The sequence below is a fragment of the Salvia splendens genome, chromosome 19 (genome assembly GCF_004379255.2).
Source record: "Salvia splendens isolate huo1 chromosome 19, SspV2, whole genome shotgun sequence".
Classification (NCBI taxonomy): domain Eukaryota; kingdom Viridiplantae; phylum Streptophyta; class Magnoliopsida; order Lamiales; family Lamiaceae; genus Salvia; species Salvia splendens.
In genome coordinates, this window is record NC_056050.1 from 1,077,856 (window position 1) to 1,098,993 (window position 21,138).

At 37.5% G+C, this 21,138-nt stretch overlaps 1 long non-coding RNA gene across 1 annotated transcript; it reads right to left on the minus strand.

Moving 5' to 3' along the window:
* Positions 1 to 9,924: 9,924 nt before the first annotated feature.
* Positions 9,925 to 10,896, minus strand: LOC121778783. The gene is made up of 2 exons (XR_006045727.1): positions 10,658 to 10,896; positions 9,925 to 10,125 (listed from the first exon to the last, which is right to left on the minus strand). It is a non-coding gene; the product is annotated as an uncharacterized LOC121778783 (long non-coding RNA).
* Between the last annotated feature and the right edge of the window lie 10,242 nt (positions 10,897 to 21,138).

The following is a 21,138-nucleotide window of genomic DNA, read 5'->3' on the forward strand; positions in this document are numbered from 1 at the left end:
GATGAGCTGGTTTTTGGCTGACCGGGCTTCATCCGGGGCCGAGATCCTAGCAGCTCGGGCCCTCTCAAATTTGGCCTCAGCCTGTTCGGCCAGACTACGAGCAAGATGCAACTACTTCTGCATCTCCTCGTAGTCGTGGGATGCTTTGGAGAGCTCCACGGAGACGAGCTTGGCTCTCTGAAGATGAACAAGGAAAAAACTCAACAGAATGGCCATCAAAAAATGTGGAAAAGAAGCCAAGTCAGAAAGCTTACCTCCACAAAATTCGTCGGCCATTGAAAAGGCTCAGGGACGTGTTCCGGGATGTCTGCAACCACCTCGGAGATGACCAGGTCTTTCCCCGGCACTCTTGGGGACTCATGAAATTTCCCCTTCCCTTTAGCCGAACACGGCTCCGGCTCTTTCGGATCCGAAGAAGAGGTTTTTTGCCTCTTCGGATTCTTCTCGGCTTCAGACGCCGAGCGAGGGGCTCTCTGCCTCTCCGGCTCCACAAGCTCGGAGGACTTTCGGATAGCCTTATTCAGCAAGTTCACTGTCAAAAAAAAAAAAAAAAAAAAACAACAACAAAGTCAGATTTTCTTCGTTAAAGCAGTAGAGCATAAAGATAAAGAGAAATCCTCACCCTCGGCCTCTTCGTCCGAAGACGAGATGTCGAACACGACGTCGCCCTTGACGAGCTCAGACTCCGTGTATTGTTTCCTAACTATGGGAATCTTGTTGAGCTCGCCATCGAGCTCGTCCAACGGTTCAGGCCGAGGATGACGGATAACGGACTTCGGCCCTCTCCAGGGAAAACTAGGAGCCGCGGTCCTATCATAGTAGAAGAAGCGGTTTTGCCACTTCGGCCACTTCGTTTTACAAAAGGCCCTAAAGGGCTGTACAGGGATCAAGTAAAACCAAGACCCCTTCCTCTTAAATTGAAAGAATTTAAGGATCGCCTTCAAAGACAAATCCCTTCCTAACTTACGGAGTTCGGCAGCGAAGGCCGACAAGTGCCTCCAAGAGTTCGGAGTCACCTGGCCTAAAGGAAGCTGAAAAAAATCTAGTAAATCTATAAAGGCAGAAGGGAGGGGGAAACGAAGCCCGCATTCTAAGCAGGCCTCGTACACGGTGGCGTAACCCTCCGGCGGGGAGTCAGCCCTATAATCACCGTCAGGTACCACCGCCTTCCCCCCAGGAAAAAAGTATTTTTCGGGTAGGGATATCACAGTATCCTTACTCAAAATACTATGGAAATACTCTACGGTCTTCTCCCCGGACTCTTTCCGGCCAGAAGACCCCTTACCGCCTCTCCTACCGCTACCCGACTCCGAAGAAGAAGAAGAAGACATTTTTCTTACTTTTTGAAGGTGAAGAAAGTCTGAAGAAATTCTTGAAAGCGGAGAGAGAATTTTCGCAAAAAAGAGAGAGTGCAGAAGAAGCAGTCGCAAAAGTGCTTCAATGATGAAGAAAGGAGGTATTTGTCAGATTCGGCGAAGATTTCAAAATCGTCGCACCGTTTCGAATCCCACCTTTTCAGGATTCAACGGCCGGATTTTACTGTCGCATTTAATGCAGTCACGTGCAAGGCACGTCCCCTGACATCAGCCTCCCCCTTGCCTTTATCCAGAATGCCGAAGTGACTCACTTCGCCGAAGTGATTCACTTCGCCCTTCGGGGGGGGTAGTGATGGGGTGCGTACTAAACAAGCCCAACAGCAATGACGGCCCATCAGCCCAAAGCCCAAGGAAGAGTATGAGTTCGGCATTACCAAAGAGTTCGGCCTCAGCCTACAGCTCGGTAAAAGCCAACCAATCAAGCTCTGCTCTCAGGTCGGCATCAAGCTCTACTCTCAGATCGGCAACCAAAGCAGTTCGGTCTCAGTATTCGACCGAACAAGGAGTTAGTGGACCCATACAGGATTTCCACAACTTCCAACACACCCACTACCACGTGGTGTCAACTCAGGCCACGATCGTAGGCCATGACCTACGCTACATCCACGATCTTAGGCCATGACCTACACGACATCCACGACTTAGGGTGGCGATGCAAGCCACGATCTTAGTTCAATATATAAATAGAACTTAGATCTGATAGACAAGGGTTAAGCTCTCTAGAGATAAAAGATCATATAGCAAGTCTGTGTTGTAAGCTGTAATCCCAGATCAAGCAATACAATCTTGCCCTCCCTTCTTCCCGTGGACGTAGATTTACTTCAGTAAATCGAACCACGTAAATTCATTGTGTCGTAGTCTTTATTCTCTACCAGCATTTACTAACATCAGAAATTCGCGGATTCATCAAACAGCAAATAAAGCTCGAGGACCGAATTGCAATATTAAAGAGATCAGAACTTGAAAGTTAGTTATAACGGCTATTAACGGCTATATTTGGTTATGAGATTGCCGAGCTGGATATAAGTGATGAGGCTGCGGTTTTGAAGCTCATAACAACTCAACAACTTTCTAGAGAAGCCGATACACTATCTTTGTGAAGAATTGGTAGAGTGGTTTCATTTGTGATGTGAGTTCATGAGTGAAAATGTATAGCTAATGATTCTAGAGTGTATTCGTGTGTTGAGCGATTGTAATTCTCTGATAATCTGGAATAAAGTGCTTCGTGATTCTCCCGTGGACTTAGGTTCGAAAGAGCCGAACCACGTAATCTCCTGTGTCATCGTCTTCATCGTTTGGCATTTCGGTTTCGCATAGCAAGTCGTCTGTGATTTTATTTCTTCGATACTTGTTCTTGTGGTTTTGGATTAACAGCAATTTAGAATATCTAGATGTTATCTAAAAATATCTAGATTTTTATGGAGAAAAATCTAGATATTTAGAATATAAAAAGAATTAAGTAGAGAATTCTACAATGGGTTAGGACGCCTATAAATAGGGGTGAGTTGTAACATTTTGAATAAGTTGAGAGAAGTTGAGAAATAAAGAGTGTATTAGTTTTCCCCACACCAACATCTCCTAAATCACTTCCCAAATATTCCACCCATTGTCCCCAAATATTTCCTCCAAACTAAAACACTCCTCCAACATATATCTTATATATTCCAACAGCAGCAAGTTTTGAGGCATCTTTTAGAACATAATATGAAAAAAGTTTTGGTATTAACAAGTAGTGTGACATAGTTACAAAATTTGGCATCTCTTAATTCATTACCTTGATGTCTGTATTAGAGAGCTGATGTACAAGCTAGCTAGGTGGACCAACTAATGGTGAAGACAACTGTTTGCACATGTTTTTCTCTTTTATTGCCTCATTTTTAGGCACTTTGAGGCATCTATACATTAACTAAGTTGTGTAGGTTCATATCTGTAGTATAGCAAGCAAAAGTTAAACATTATATTTTATCTTTATTTTAGTGTTTTAAAGTGGAGCTGCATGAAATATTATCAGTATTATCTAGTCAGTCTATATTGTTTCTTCATACTTTTTGGAACACTTCTGCCCTCACAAAATCAACATGGAGAAAGCCAAAGAAGTTCCAGAGAGCGAAGATTCTGACAAAGAAATTAAAGAAACCGCCGCTGCGAAGAAGAAAGCACGGATCATTGCGGAGAAAGAAAAAGAGAACGCCGAAGAAGTTCAAGAGAGCGAAGATTCTGACAGAGAATTTGAGTATGCATACGTAGATTCAGCCTCAATCGACACATAAGTGCAGAAAGGTTCAGCAACAGTCGAAGCACAAGTACAGAAAGGTTCAGTCTCAATGGAAGCACAAGTGCAGAAAGTTTCAGCAACAGTCGAAGCATCAGTACAGAAAGATTCAGTCCCAATCAAAGAAGAACAACCGCCCATCTCCCATCCAGCAAAGAAACCGGCCAAGAAACACGCCTCAGGCATAAAAAATGTGAGGGATAATGAAATTCAGGTACGTAATTTTTTATTTTTTATTTAGTTTTTATTATTATTTCTTTAATCTGCAATACTGATAGATTTTTAGATTTTTAAATTGTAGAGGCAGAGCTTAATGATGCCAATGCTGATGATGCTTCAAGATTAAAGAACTAGGTAAGGGAGTAGAGAATAACGGTAAATTTCCAATTTTTACTCCCACAAATTTTCTATCAAGACATGATACTTTACTGTTCTTCAAGTTTTTGAACTCAGAGCCTTCCAAGATTGATTAGAATCACAGGTTGTTGATCTGATTAATGTGCTGTTGCTTTTTGGTGTTTTTTTTTCTAGTGATGGAGTTGGTTGCTTTGTCTTGGCTGTGACCTCACTAAATTTCAGATAAATGATTTGGTATAGTATAACTGAACTAATATGGAAGAGTTGCACAATATTTTGATGTATATATGATAGCTTGCTCCATTCTAAGTTTGTATGGCTTGCGTAGTTAACATGAACATTTTGATGTATATTTGATAGCCTGCTCCATTCTAAGTTTGTATGGCTTGTGTAGTTAATGTTGGGAAATAAACACAGGCAATCACGAATATGAAAGAGAATGAACACAAGAAATTGTTGACCCAGTTCGATACAATGTGTATCTATGTCTGGGGGCGATGCCAAGCCAGAGATTTCACTATATAATTTCAGAATAAGCATGATTTAACATTGAGGGATCACCTCTATTTATAAGCAACTAGAGAGCCCTAATTCTAGTCAAACTAGGAAACATATATCACAAGGAAAAAATACTTCAAGGAAACAAATCCTAAACATTGTAGGAGATAAATTAGGCTCCATAATTAACAATCTCCCACTTGGAGACTAACAACTCCTAAACAACAATTTCCTCGTGATCTCATCCCTTCATCCGCTTAGCATCGCCTAACCTTCTCTTCAAGTTCCAAGGCCAATTGAAGCTATGCATAGCTTCAATTTCTCTAAGGTCACCACCTTAGTAAACATGTCAGCAGGATTCTCACTTCCAAGTATCTTCACAAGTTGCAGGATTTTCATCTCCACTAGGTGTCGGATGCAATGATACTTCAACTCCACATGCTTTGTCCTATAATGAAACGCTGGATTCTTCGCCAAGAAAATAGCACTCTGACTATCACTGTAGAGTATGCTACTCTTGTTCTCCTTCCCAAGTTCATCTAAGAAACTCTGCAACCACACCATCTCCTTGCTTGCCTCTGTCGCAGCTACATATTCAGCCTCCGTAGTAGACAAAGCAACAGTCTTCTGCAACTTAGAAGTCCATGAAATAGCAGTACCACCATAAGTAAATACATACCCGGTTGTGCTTCTTCTCCCATCAAGATCATTGGACGCCAAGTCTGCATCCACATAACCTGTCAGCTCAACATTCTTGTCATTGAAACATAAGACACTTTCTGTAGTACCTCTCAAGTATCGAAGGATCCATTTAACTGCTTCCCAATGTTGCTTGCCCGGATCACCCATGAACCGGCTCACTACTCCCACTGCTTGTGCAATATTAGCCTCTCCAAGATCTTTTATGGAGAATAGTTCAGACAATTGCATTTTCAACTTATCCATCTCCTTTTGATCACCTCCTGCGATCAACATATCATCAACATATAATAACAGGATAAGATAGCTCTTGTCAAACCTCTTGTAGTAACAACAATGGTCAGCGTAGCATCTTTTATAGCCAATCTCCATCATGAATCCATCAAACTTCTTGTACCACTGCTTTGGAGCTTGCTTTTAACCATACAAGCTCTTCTTCAACTTGCACACAAGATTTTCCATTCCTTTTACTACGAATCCTTCAGGTTGTGTCATGTACAACTCATCCTCCAAATCACCATGAAGGAATGCCATCTTTACATCCATCTGATGTAACAATAGATTTTCTGCAACTACCATACTCAACACTAAACGAATAGTAGTTAGTTTCACAACAGGAGTGAACACATCTGAATAATCAATACCGTATCGTTGCTCAAATCCCTTGACAACCAGCCTAGCCTTGTAGCGCTTGCTACCATCAGCTTCACATTTGATTCGATAAACCCACTTGCAATGCAATGCCTTTTTCCCTTTAGGAAGTTCCACAAGCTCCCATGTGCCATTCAGGAGAAGAGAGGCAAGCTCATCATCCATGGCAATTTTCCACCTTCGTTTATCAGGGCCTTCTCCTGCCTCTGCATAACACTCGGGCTCACCACCATCAGTAAGTAACAAATAGAAATTAGAGGGCGAGTACCTATCAGGTGCACGTCGCTCTCTAGTCGATTTAGGCAGCGGAATAGTCGGTGGTGGAGTGCTTGGTTCTTCTTCAAGCACCTCTTCAGCATTCTGACTCTCCTTGCTCCCACTCGAGTTTGAGATGTCTAGCTCGACCACTTGTGGCTCAGAACTGCTGGGACTCGACGCCTCCAATCTATCCTTGTACAATACTTGTTCATTGAAAATGACATCTCTACTGCGAATAACCTTACGGTTCTGCTCATCCCAGAATCTATAACCGAACTCATCGCCTCCATAACCAATGAACGTACACTTAATAGATTTAGCATCCAACTTACTTCTCTCAACGGAACTAATATGAGCATAAGCAACACAACCAAAGATGCGTAGGAAAGATAGATTTACCTCTTTTCCTGTCCAAACCTCCTCAGGTATCCGAAACTCCAAGAGAACTGATGGACCTCTATTAATTAGGAATGCAGTTGTGTTGACTGCATCTGCCCAAAAACTCTTTGGCAATCCACTTTTCAATCTCATGCATCTTGCTTGCTCGTTCAACGTTCTGTTCATGCGTTCTGCGATTCCATTCTGCTGTGGAGTTCCTTTCACAGTTTTCTCCATGCGGATTCCATTCTCGGCGCAGAACTCCTTGAACTTTGCAAGTTCATATTCTCCTCCATTATCGGATCTTAGACACTTCACCTTCAGTCCGGTTTCAGTTTCAACAAGGGCTTTCCACTTCCTAAAAGCGTCAAACGCATCGGATTTACTCTTCAGAAAATAAACTCATAGCTTTCGAGTAGAGTCGTCGATGAAAGTCAAATAATATTCAGAGCCTCCTAGGGACTTCACAGGTTTTGGTCCCCATAGATCCGTGTAGACCATCTCCAACTTCTGTGTCTTCAATTTTCTGCCTCCTCTTGAGAAACTCACCCTTTTCTGTTTCCCAAACACGCAATCCTCGCACAGGCCAACTTCAACAGTTTTCAGGCCAGGTAGTAAACCTCTTGAGCACATTATCTTCACCCCTTTCTCGCTCATGTGGCCAAGACGACAGTGCCACAAATCTGCATTATTTGCCTCACTTGCAATATCAATGCAATCTTTGGAGTTAGTTGTGGTATACAACGTACCCTCCTTCTTACCTCGAGCTACTATCATAGCTCCCTTGGTAATCTTCCAATTGTTGCAGCCAAACGTCACGGTGTACCCTTCTGCATCAAGCTGCCCAATCGAAATCAAACTTCTCTGCAATCCAGGAATGTGTCTGACTCCATTCAGTTTTATCACGGATCCATTGGACGTCACTACCTTCACGTTTCCCTTTCCCACGATACCTAAGGGCTCGTCATCAGCCAGATGTACCTTCCCAAAATCGCCAGAAACGTAGTCTTCCATTATCTCCACATTGCTGCAGGAGTGGAACGACGCTCCAGAATCCAATACCCATGATTCCATCGGACTACTGACACTCAAGACTAACGCCTCGCCATCGTCATCAGACATGGTAGCGTTTGCTGTTTTCTTGTTCTTCTGATCCTTATTCTTATACTTCTTCGGTGCCTCACACTGATTTCTAAAATGCCCAAACTCATCACAATTCCAGCATTTAACTTTATCCAAATCCTTCTTGGATTGGCTCCTCCCTCTGGAATTTGATCTTCCACGATTTTGCTTTCCCTTCGATCTGCCTATCTGTTCTGTATTCAGTGCTGATCCCGAAGTAGAAGATTCTGATTCTCTCCGGCGAACTTCCTCACCAATCATCTCTGTCAACTGTTAGGTTTGTCTCTGCAGCAGTAACTGCTGTCACTGTGCCAGCCCAACTCTCAGGCAGAGATGATAGCAAATTCAGGGCACGAATTTCATCATCAAATTTTATATCAACCGAGTTCAGTTGCGAAGTAATCATGTTGAACTCGTTGAGATGTTGTTGCACCCCCTCTTGCATTCTAAAATTAAACAATCGTCTAATCAGATGTACCTTGTTTGCCGTTGATGGTTTCTGATACATGTCCTCCAAGATCTTCATCATCTCCTTTGTCGACTTTGCTGCAGTCGTGTGATAAGCCACATCCTTGGACAACGATAGCCTAATTGCGCTCATCGCTTTTCTGTTCAGCAGCTCCCACGCCTCCTGTTCCATCTTTTCGGGTTTGGTTTTTAAAGGCTTCCAGAGATCTTTACCGTACAGGTAATCCTCAATCTGCATCTTCCAAAATCCGAAATCAGATCCGTCGAACTTCTCTACAACAATTTTCTCATCGATCCCCATCGTGATTTCTGCCTTTTAAACCCTAGGATCTTGATACCAGTTGTTTGGAAATAAACACAGGCAATCACGAATATGAAAGAGAATGAACACAAGAAATTGTTGACCCAGTTCGATACAATGTGTATCTACGTCTGGGGGCGATGTCAAGCCAGGGATTTCACTATATAATTTCAGAATAAGCATGATTTAACAATGAGGGAGCACCTCTATTTATAAGCAACTAGAGAGCCATAATTCTAGTCAAACTAGGAAACATATATCACAAGGAAAAAATACTTCAAGGAAACAAATCCCAAACATGTTGAACAACTCTCAGGCAGAGATGATAGCAAATTCAGGGCACGAATTTCATCATCAAATTTTATATCAACCGAGTTCAGTTGCGAAGTAATCATGTTGAACTCGTTGAGATGTTGTTGCACCCCCTCTTGCATTCTAAAATTAAACAATCGTCTAATCAGATGTACCTTGTTTGCCGTTGATGGTTTCTGATACATGTCCTCCAAGATCTTCATCATCTCCTTTGTCGACTTTGCTGCAGTCGTGTGATAAGCCACATCCTTGGACAACGATAGCCTAATTGCGCTCATCGCTTTTCTGTTCAGCAGCTCCCACTCCTCATGTTCCATCTTTTCGGGTTTGGTTTTTAAAGGCTTCCAGAGATCTTTACCGTACAGGTAATCCTCAATCTGCATCTTCCAAAATCCGAAATCAGATCCGTCGAACTTCTCTACAGCAATTTTCTCATCGATCCCCATCGTGATTTCTGCCTTTTAAACCCTAGGATCTTGATACCAGTTGTTTGGAAATAAACACAGGCAATCACGAATATGAAAGAGAATGAACACAAGAAATTGTTGACCCAGTTCGATACAATGTGTATCTACGTCTGGGGGCGATGTGAAGCTAGGGATTTCACTATATAATTTCAGAATAAGCATGATTTAACAATGAGGGAGCACCTCTATTTATAAGCAACTAGAGAGCTCTAATTCTAGTCAAACTAGGAAACATATATCACAAGGAAAAAATACTTCAAGGAAACAAATCCTAAACATGGTAGGAGATAAATTAGGCTCCATAATTAACCGTTAACATGACCGAGTCTTCCTCAATTCGGTTTATTTTTTAGAGGGAAAGGGTGACTGGCTGCTTTTTTCAATCACTCTATTTTTTGACATTGCAATTACCTCCATGTAGGCTGAATACAAATAATAGGGTGGTCAATGTCTTAAAATTGATTGAATTGGTAAAATTTAGTGCATTGTTAGGTAATTATTTTGCAAATTTCATGACATTTTTACTTAGAGAATTACCTTTTATATGTTCTGTGTGTTGCCTTTTTTCTGCAAAATAAAATGGGATTAGAGATGGCAGAGCATTTATGTATGAGTGAAAAAGTTCAATTTTAAGTGTACATTAAAATTACAACATTACGTAGAAAATGATTATTCCCTTTTGTTTATCGTCTACCTGTAAATATTGTGATGCATTATTTTCATGATTGTATTAGACTTTCCTACGACAAAATAAAAGCAACCAAATTAAAGAAAAAGAATAAAATATCACAAAGTCTCTGTCTTCACCATGAAGATGCCACAAAAATTAAATCAAATCTTATTGCACTCCTCAGACCACTAAAAAGTCTAAAATTAAGATCTCCAAATTCAGCCCCAACTTACACTCACTCCCAACGATATAACCAGACCAAAAGCTCTCACAACTACAACCGGAACAAGCTGAAACTGCAAGAAACAGAGCAAAAGATCAGAACTTCAAGAACACTCTGCTAAGGAGATAAAGCTAAATTATTCAGGCAATGCACAAGAAAAATAATGTCCCACATATTTTTTTTTAAAAAAAAGTATTAGATGCAAGTCAAACAAATGAAGCCAATCATTAGCATACTCGAAACCAGAGCGTCCAAAGCCAAAACAAATGAAAAATCAGACCACAATTGAGAAATAAACCATACACAAGCATAAAAATCCAATCTTGAGCTCATCAAATCAAACCCAAGAAACCCTATACAAGTTAAAGAATCAAAGAAGAAAACAAGTGTTTCCCATTTGTACAAATACAGGGCACTTTTCCAAGAGATATAAAGGAAGATAAAGATGATGACTTGGATCTAACAGAAGAACAAAAAAAAGATTCTTGGCCGCGTCTCTTTCTACTCCACGATGAATCCAACGCATAAACAAGTCAGGCAAACAAAAGGTTGTAATGATGAATTAAAAAATTTGTAGAAAAGGGGAAAAACAGAAGATGAATTACAATTGATTGTAGAATGAGTTGAAAATGAGCAGAGCTTGAAATTAAAGGTGTTCAAGATTGAAGAAAGGTGAAAGAAATGATTTTTATGGAGTCCCAATCTTCAAAGAGGTTGCTCTTGGTGGTGTGAAGTAGTGATACTGATTGCTGCGGAGTTTCTGCTACGAACCAAAATGACCCAAAATTCAAGATTGAAGAACTAGGTCAGGGAGTAGAGAAACCTCTCTCTCACACAACACACTCTCTCTCTGGTCAAAACTCAAAAATCAACCAGTTAAAATTGCATAGTTGTTGTTGGAGTAAATTTCAGTCAAGAATAACTGCAAATTTCCAATTTTTACTATCACAATTTTCTATTAAAAATGGATATTTTCTTAAGTTTTTCTATTGCTGGTTTTAATGTTTTTAACAAACAATGAAGGTGTATTTATTCAATTTTATTAATTTATAAATAAAATAATAGTGGTTAATGTCTAGAACTAAAAGTTTTGTATTCGAGGCTACCGCGCTACACCTTTTTAAAAGTTGTTTCTTTATTTAGATAGATGTGAATATTCGAATTACTAGATGACCACCGTCGTCTAAAGTCAAATGTTTCGTATTTGAGCTTATTGTGTCGCACTATTTAAAAATTTGTTAGAGAGATGAATATAGAAGTTATTATTTAAAAAATAAATAAAATACTATTTAGAAATTGATTGGATTGGTCAAAGTTACTTAATTGTTGAGTAATTATTTTGCAAATTTCATGACACTTTTCAGATCTGATCTTCCCGTTGACTTTGGCAAATTCTGATCTGATCTTCCCGTTGAGCTCATTCAGCTTCTCATCATCAGCTTCTACCCCAGCAATTTCGACTTCGAGATTTTTCAGGGCCATCGCCATGGCTGGGGATGCGGGAAAGAGAAGGGGACCGGTGGGGAAGGAGAGAACGGGAAATGTTCGATGAAATGCGCGAGAGAGAGTGAGAAAAAGAAGGGGTCTTCTGTGTAATCTATATTTTAGTAAGTGGCGAAGATGGTGGAAAAGAAAGATCGTTTTTATATATATATATATATATGTATATTTTATGTATGTATATTATGTACTAGATGTTTTCGAAGGATGATATGAAAGTTTATAGTGATGATCCAAAACTTTTTTCATATTATGTGCTAAAAGATGCCTCAAAACTTGCTGCTGTTGGAATATATAAGATATATGTTGGAGGAGTATTTTAGTTTGGAGGAAATATTTGGGGACAATGAGTGGAATATTTGGGAAGTGATTTAGGAGATGTTGGTGTGGGGAAAACTAATACACTCTTTATTTCTCAACTTCTCTCAACTTATTCAAAATGTTACAACTCACCCCTATTTATAGGCGTCCTAACCCATTGTAGAATTCTCTACTTAATTCTTTTTATATTCTAAATATCTAGATTTTTCTCCATAAAAGATATTTTTAGATAACATCTAGATATTCTAAATTGCTGTTAATCCAAAACCACAAGAACAAGTATCGAAGAAATAAAATCACAGACGACTTGCTATGCGAAACCGAAATGCCAAACGATGAAGACGATGACACAGGAGATTACGTGGTTCGGCTCTTTCGAACCTAAGTCCACGGGAGAATCACGAAGCACTTTATTCCAGATTATCAGAGAATTACAATCGCTCAACACACGAATACACTCTAGAATCATTAGCTATACATTTTCACTCATGAACTCACATCACAAATGAAACCACTCTACCAATTCTTCACAAAGATAGTGTATCGGCTTCTCTAGAAAGTTGTTGAGTTGTTATGAGCTTCAAAACCGCAGCCTCATCACTTATATCCAGCTCGGCAATCTCATAACCAAATATAGCCGTTAATAGCCGTTATAACTAACTTTCAAGTTCTGATCTCTTTAATATTGCAATTCGGTCCTCGAGCTTTATTTGCTGTTCATTTCAGTATCCACAATCAACAATTGCTGCTTTAATGATCCGTGCTTTCTTCTCCGCAACGGCGGTTTCTTCAACTTCTTTAAATCAAACCCAAGAATCCCTATACAAGTTAAAGACTACTGGGGCACTTTTCCCAGAGATATAAAGGAAGATAAAGATGATGACTTGGATCTAACAGAAGAACAAAAAAAGATTCTTGGCCGTTTCTCTTTCTACTCCACGATGAATCCAACGCATAAACAAGTCAGGCAAACAAAAGGCTGTAATGATGAATTAAAAAAAATTTGAGAAATTTCGGAATAAGGGTTTAAATTCGCTGACCTTTCGTAATTAGGGATTCAATTCACTGACCTTTCGTAATTAGGGATTCAATTTACTGACCTTTCGTAATTTGGGATCGAGGCATGCGTATTCTTCGTAATAAGGGATTTCTGATATTTTAGCTTATTTATGTATTTTTTTAATATTATTTCCCTCTAACCATTTATCAAACGTCTAAATTACCCCTTTAAATTTGTTTGTTGTTTGCTAGTTTCGTGCCTCTAAAATAAATCTCCAAGAGCAAATGGTCTCTTATTTCCCTGACATACTCGAATCATGAACCATAAATCTGTTGTATGTGTTCTACAGTGCATATGATTCCACACAATCTACACTGAGAGCACCCTTTCATCCTTATTTGATTTCTTAGGAAATATTTTAATAAATTGAAAAAAGAAAAAAATATTTGTCTTCCACCTGAAGAAAATCGATATCGTGAGTACTTGTATTTGATTAATGAGTCTAGTTGCAAGTTTTATTATTGTTATATTGCCTTGGCTTTAGGGATGACAATGGGGAGGTCTGGGTTGGGATTGGATTTTCCCAAGAACCACTCAGCAAGGGAAACATGTGGGTCAGCTCAGCAGCTCCCGTCTTGCCTTGATGATAGTGGAAGAAAATTGAGAAAATAAAACATTAATATGTCCATATATTTAGTGACTTTAAAGTGGGAAGAAGAGGAATATGTAGGGGAACAAAACCAATGGCAAGGATGAGGAGGGCTCACAGTGTCTGTTACTAGCATCTGGGGTGGTGGGTGTGACCATGGGTGAAAGTGCAGAATTTGGGAGACATAGCTATTGAGACTCTCTAAAAATGTAATGACAGAAGAGTCACAGTGAAATGTATCATGTATAGACATTAGAGAAGTGGTGACATGATGAAGGGAAGGGAAGGGAAGTGGTTGGGTCGTGTCTAGAATTGATAATATATGTATTAAAAAGATCATCTTTCCACACCTAATTTATCACAATTTTATCGTCCCAACTAAGAACAAATTTGAAGGGGGTAATTTAGACGTTTGATAAATGGTTAGAGGGAAATAATATTAAAAAACACATAAATAAGCTAAAATATCATAAATCCCTTATTACGAAAAATACGCATGCCTCAATCCCAAATTACGAAAGGTCAGCGAATTGAATCCCTAATTACGAAAGGTCGGCGAATTTAAACCCTTATTCCGAAATTTCTCGCTTGGAATTAAAGGTGTTCAAGATTGAAGAAAGGTGAAAGAAATGATTTTTATGGAGTCGCAATCTTCAAAGAGGTTGCTCTTGGTGGTGTGAAGTAGTGATACTGATTGCTGCGGAGTTTCTGCTACGAACCAAAATGACCCAAAATTCAAGATTGAAGAACTAGGTGCCTCTCTCTCTCACTCTCTAAGGTTAAAACTCAAAAATCAACAAGTTAAAATTGCATAGTTGTTGTTAGAGTAAAATTAGGTGAGAGAAGAAATGGAGATGTTGGAGCTCAATTCAGTGAACTAGGGCTCTCATTTTGAGAATGAGAATGAGAATTGGAGAATGAGAGATGAGAAGATGATGGAGGCGCTGCCCTCTATTGTTCAGTTAGGGATTTGAGAAAAATAAGAGGAAGAGAGAATGATATATAGATCTGTGAAAAGGGAGTATATTGGGTCCTTAGTGGATTAATTTTGTTGGGCCATGCCTCCAAATAAATTAATACTTGACTAATTTAATTAAAGGTTGTACCGATCTCATCATTTAAGTAGGCCATGAATTATTCTTTTATTTGAGGTTGGGCAAGTAAGCTAATTAGGAGTTGGGCCAGTCAGTTGAGGCCCTTTTAATTGATTAACAGTTGGGCCGAAATTAATTATGGAATGGCCTGCCGGAAAATAGTTGAGAGTAGGCCTGCAAATTTAATCCGCGGGTTTCGGGTATACCCGACCCCGACCAATACCCGGCGGGTTTTGGGTACCGAAACCCGAAATTATGGGTTCGGGTATGGGTTTTAGGTAGTTAATATTATGATTTTTTGAGTTTAAGGTACCCCGAAACCCGTATTAGGGTACCCGACTAATACTCGATTAATAATGTATTTGTGATAAATATTTTTACTTAAACATTCTGTTACATTATATGTTCTTACTTTATCTTTTCAATATATAGTTATGCTTTCTCCATTTTATTACATGCTTATTTAAAATTAAAAAAAAATAATCTTTTTTGAGTAGTGCCTATTTGTTTAATGTATATTATATAAATATACATGGCCGTAGAATCATAATCTAGAGAAAGCTAAAGCATTATAATTGAAGTGTAAACTTTTAAATAGCAATCGATAAATAGTACTAACAGTATTGTGTTATTTTTAATAATTTCTATTCTCATTACAATATAATTTTTATATATAGAATAAATATGAAATATTAATAATTTCGGGTTAATAGGTACCCGATTTGTTGGGGTCGGGTACCCGCATCGGGTATTAGGGTACCCGAACTCACATACGGGTAGGGTAGTGGGTATGATATTTTTAAAATTTTGGGTTCGGGTACCCACGGGTTCCCGAATTTGCAGGCCTAATTGAGAGAGTTTATTCAATAAAAAGGGATTGCCCTAGCCAATTAATTTAATTAGGACTTGGACCTCCTAGTTAAATGAAAAAAAGATGGATTACGAATGAAAATTATTTAAAGTTGAGCGTTGGGAGCTTAAGTAAATAAAATCGCGAGTAAATAGTTTCATATTCGAAGAGGAAATTTTGAGAATCTCGGGCGGCCTTTAGAAAATTTGAAGAAAGAAATAAAAGGAATTTTTCAAGAATCCACATTTTATTAAGTGCCCAAGTAATTATTTTAGAGATGATAGAATTTTCTCCGGATTTAGTTAAGTAAATAATTAAATCCCGTGACATAGTAACACCAGATTAGACGAGACTAAGATATAGGTGTTATCCAATATGATGCATGCATTTTTCTCAAGAAAAATATTTCAAGTACTAATTGAGCGGGTTACGCTGTTTTTGTTAAAAAATGCGAGAATTGGTGTGAAGTAGTGATACTGATTGCTGCGGAGTTTCTGCTACGAACCAAAATGACCCAAAATTCAAGATTGAAGAACTAGGTCAGGGAGTAGAGAAACCTCTCTCTCACACAACACTCTCTCTCTCTCTGGTCAAAACTCAAAAATCAACCAGTTAAAATTGCATAGTTGTTGTTGGAGTAAATTTCAGTCAAGAATAACTGCAAATTTCCAATTTTTACTATCACAATTTTCTATTAAAAATGGATATTTTCGTAAGTTTTTCTATTGCTGGTTTTAATGTTTTTAACAAACAATGAAGGTGTATTTATGCAATTTTATTAATTTATAAATAAAATAATAGTGGTTAATGTCTAAAACTAAAAGTTTTGTATTCGAGGCTACCGCGCTACACCTTTTTAAAAGTTGTTACTTTATTTAGACAGATGTGAATATTCGAATTACTAGATGACCACCGTCGTCTAAAGTCAAATGTTTCGTATTTGAGCTTATTGTGTCGCACTATTTAAAAATTTGTTAGAGAGATAAATATAGAAGTTATTATTTAAAAAATAAATAAAATACTATTTAGAAATTGATTGGATTGGTCAAAGTTACTCAATTGTTGAGTAATTATTTTGCAAATTTCATGACACTTTTCAGATCTGATCTTCCCGTTGACTTTGGCAAATTCTGATCTGATCTTCCCGTTGAGCTCATTCAGCTTCTCATCATCAGCTTCTACCCCAGCAATTTCGACTTCGAGATTTTTCAGGGCCATCGCCATGGCTGGGGATGCGGGAAAGAGAAGGGGACCGGTGGGGAAGGAGAGAACGGGAAATGTTCGATGAAATGCGCGAGAGAGTGTGAGAAAAAGAAGGGGTCTTCTGTGTAATCTATATTTTATTAAGTGGCGGAGATGGTGGAAAAGAAAGATCGTGTATATATATATATATATATATATATATATATATATATATATATATATATATATATATATATATACGATCTTTCTTTTCCACCATCTCCGCCATTCTTAAGTGTAGAACCATTCTTAAGTGTAGAACCTAGAACTCTACATATTTTATTCATTGGATGAGGAAAAAATGACGGTCAAGATTAAAAATCATACATATTAGACTATGTTTTCACGACATTCCGGACTCAACATGTGAAAAAACTCACATGTTGATGGAAGAATGAATGAAACGAAGAAGAGTCCATGCATGCTTTATTTTTTTACTTATCTGCATTCACCCATTAATAATAGTTTTGGTTGTAATGGGAAGTTGTTGTGCAAATCAACACCATTGGATTAAAAGATCTAACGACCTCCGTTTGGCATTTGTTCTACGTTTAAGAATGGTTCTACGTTTAAGAATGGTTCTATCTTGATCACAATCATATATATATATATATATATATATATATATATATATCTCCCTATATATATATATATATATATATATTATGTATGTATATTATGTACTAGATGTTTTCGAAGGATGATATGAAAGTTTATAGTGATGATCCAAAAATCATAGTTTAGGATGACATGGTTTGTTGCAGCAATGTATATCATTTTTGTTGGAGAAGAAATGCCTTTTCAAATTTTCAACAAGCCTAAAGTTTTTAGTGAATGTCATAGATTGGAGTTGTGAATTTTGTTTTTGTACTGTTATTTTTGTTTATAGAGCTTATATACCTCAAAAGCTATGTTGTGAATTTTGTTTCTGTACTCTTATTAATTTTGTTAATTGACGAACCCGGAACCGGAAAACCGGTACCAGTTTCAACTTTTTAAATAAAACCGGTTTCGATTCTAACTAGAACCAAATTGCAATTCAATTTAAACTCTTTTACAATTTAATATCCTAATAAATATAACTTAATTGAATTGAAATAAAATAATTTGAAACATTAAATGATTTTTAGATTTAAATAGTGTTAAATTTGCGAGCTCTATTTTTAGGCCATTATAAGTTTACTTTTAATTTTCAAAATAACTTATACAAATATTTCATATAATTAAAATTTTACCTTATAACAAATTTATATTAATAATTCATTGAATATACGAGTTTAACCTGTTTGTAAATGATTTATTAACTCTTTCGTATTAAAGCAAAAAGTCACAACAAGATCAATTAGTATTGGAAATTCAATTGCATATTTGTTTAGCCAAAAAAAAAGAGAAAGAAAATGAAATTTAATTTTAAAACTCCTTTTAAAAAAAGACTTAAGTCCAATTTTGGTCCCTTACATTTGCCCTATAATTCTTTTTGGTCTCATACATTAAGTTTGTGACCTTTTGGTCTCTAATATTCTTTAGGTACATTTTGGTCTCAAACATATTGTTTTGGTCCAAAATAATCATTTTCTGTAAAAATTAACATTCAAATTGTTTGATCAATCTAATAACTTAATTATAATCTATGACTAAAGTCCAATTTTGGAGTCCCATAAATTTTCCATAAAATTCTTTTCGGGTCTCATTAATTAAGTTTGTGATCTTGTTAGGGACCAAAATGTACCAAAATAATATGTTAGGGACCAAAAGGTCACAAACTTAATATATGAGACCAAAAAGAATTTTAGAACAAATGTAAATAACCAAAATTGAATTTTAGTCTAAAAAAATTTGCTAAATTTTAGAACTCCTTTTATTTTATAAAAGAATTGCCAATATAAACTAGTCCGGCCTACTACACTTGGCATCACTCTTACGTCTTACCCATGAATGAATATTATTGTATTGTTGGTTTGTATTTTTTTGTGTATTTGTTTGAATTTTTAGATATTATTTGTTATATTTTCATAAGTGGGATTATTATTTTATTAGCGTATTGAATTATTTAAAATTGTAAATAAATTCAAATTAAAATTACACATCAGAACCAACCGGTTCCGATTCTAGGATTTATGAAAATTTAAAATCGGTCAACCGATCCGGTTAGAACCGGAACCGACCGAATAAGTCTGCCTAATAATGGACCATAACTCTAAAAGTAAATAAATAAAAATTCTTGAATAATCTAACATAAAAATCTTCAAATCCCTAGGCCCTAAAATTAAATAGTAATACTCCTCCGTCCGTGATTAAATGTCTCATATTTGACCGACACGGGTTTTAAGAAATCATTTGATTTTACATAGTAAAGTGGGTAGAAAAGTTAGTGAAAAACTAAGGCATTCGGCTAGTCCACTATTGCGTTAGGCTAGCCCGACGGACGAAAAACCAATGCCTTAGAGCTAAGGTGCGGACAAGAGGGCTAGCCGATCGCTCGTCCACCGGCTAGCCGATTTATTTTTATTTTTTTAATTTTTTCTAAAATATCCTATTCTCATTTGATTTTTTTTTCTCCAGTTCATTTCGTTGTTGTTATTTTTGGTGTTTTTTTTATCAGGAGGGCTAGGGCATCGCCTAGCCTATTACTGGGATGTAAGAAGTCCTTGATAATGTAGCGGAGTCGTATTCTTTTTTGGCAAAAAACAACTTTTCTTCTCTCTTATTTTATTCCTTCATCATCTTTCTACCTTTTTTTTATTTTTCTACTTTATTATTCATTTACTTAACTTACTTAACATAACTTTTCTTAAATCCTGTGCCGAAAAGAAACGCCTCTACTATAGATGTGCCGAAAAGAAACGCCTCTACTATAGAGGGACGGAGGGAGTACTATTTTTGTTTGTCAATTCTATTCTAAATCGTTGTTCGTAAATTTTGGCTTCAAGCATCAGTATAAAATAAAATCCAATCCAGACACATGTTAATCTACACAAGCTGCAAGCAAACCCCTATTCAAGTCAATCAATCAATCAGTTGAGTACAAACTGAACAATCTTCAATAAAGCAGTTAATTAATCACTCAAAATGAAGTGACAAAATCTAGCCATCTACCAAGTGAACTGTCTTCAATAATAGTTATAGAGAGCAATTTGAGTTGAAATGAACAATCATTAACACTTGCTTTGTGCCTAAAAACAATAACAAAAAACATGTAAAATAACCATTGCCATAGTTCTACACATTTTATCAAGTGACAAAACTAAGCAATCAACCTTAATAAAGCAATTCTTAACATATTTGACTAAGGTCATACACTGACTGTTCATCCAACAAATAAGCTCAATTATGCATCATCACCTACTTCATTCATTTCTGACAAAAATTGCACACGGTTATTAAAATCACAACCGAGTAAACAACTTGCAATATTAAAATGAAATTCGCATAAATTCATTTATAATAATACTCCCCCGTCCCTTAAATTTTGTCACACTTTAACTAGACACGAATTTTAAAACATTTAATAGAACGTGAGTTGAAAAAGTTAGGAGAGAGTGATTCATACTTTTATATATTAGTTTTATAATAAAATGTACCCCCTTCGTCCCAACCTAATTGTCACTCTTTTTCATTTCGGTCCGTCCCAACTTAATTGCCACACTTCATTTTTACCATAAATGGTAAGTAGGTCTCACATTCCACTAATTCACCCTACTCAATTTTATTATAAAACTAATATAAAAAATGTGTCCCACATTCCACTAACTTTCTTTACCAATTTTTCTTTACATTTCTTAATACTCGTGCCCACTCCAAGAGTGATAATTAGGTTGGGATGGAGGGAGTAATTGAGAATGAGTTAGTGAAATATGAGGTAAATAGTGAATCGTTACAAATTTTGTGGGACGAATGGAAATGAAAAAAAATGACAAAATATAAAGAACGAAGAGAGTAATAATTACTAAGCATGTGGTAAACAGGGAGTAAATAGAATAATGAGCCATAACTCTAAAAATAAATTTTAAAAACAAAACAATTTTTGAAATAAAAATCTTCAAAAATCATAGTAAAACATCCATGATTACCCGATTCTTTTCCTATTTTGGTCCGTCCGCTACTATTAGAGCATGAATAACGCGGAGGGCCCGGGCCGCAAATCGCGAGTCCCAGCCCGTCCCGCGCGTTGGAGGAGGAGGCGGCACGGCCTGGGCCAGTCCCCGTGCCGCGATCCCGGCCTGGTGCCCGTCCCGAGGCCCGGCCTAGGACGGCGTTGCAGCTTCGGGGCCGTGACGGAAGGGCTGCAGTTTTTGCCAAAAATTGGAAAAGAAGAAGAGGGTGGAAGAGGAAGAAGAGGGAGGGGGAGAGGAAGAAGAGGGAGGAAGATGAAGAAGAGGGGCGGCCGATCCATTTGTATTTTCGAATGCATTTTTTTTTTTTGCATTTTG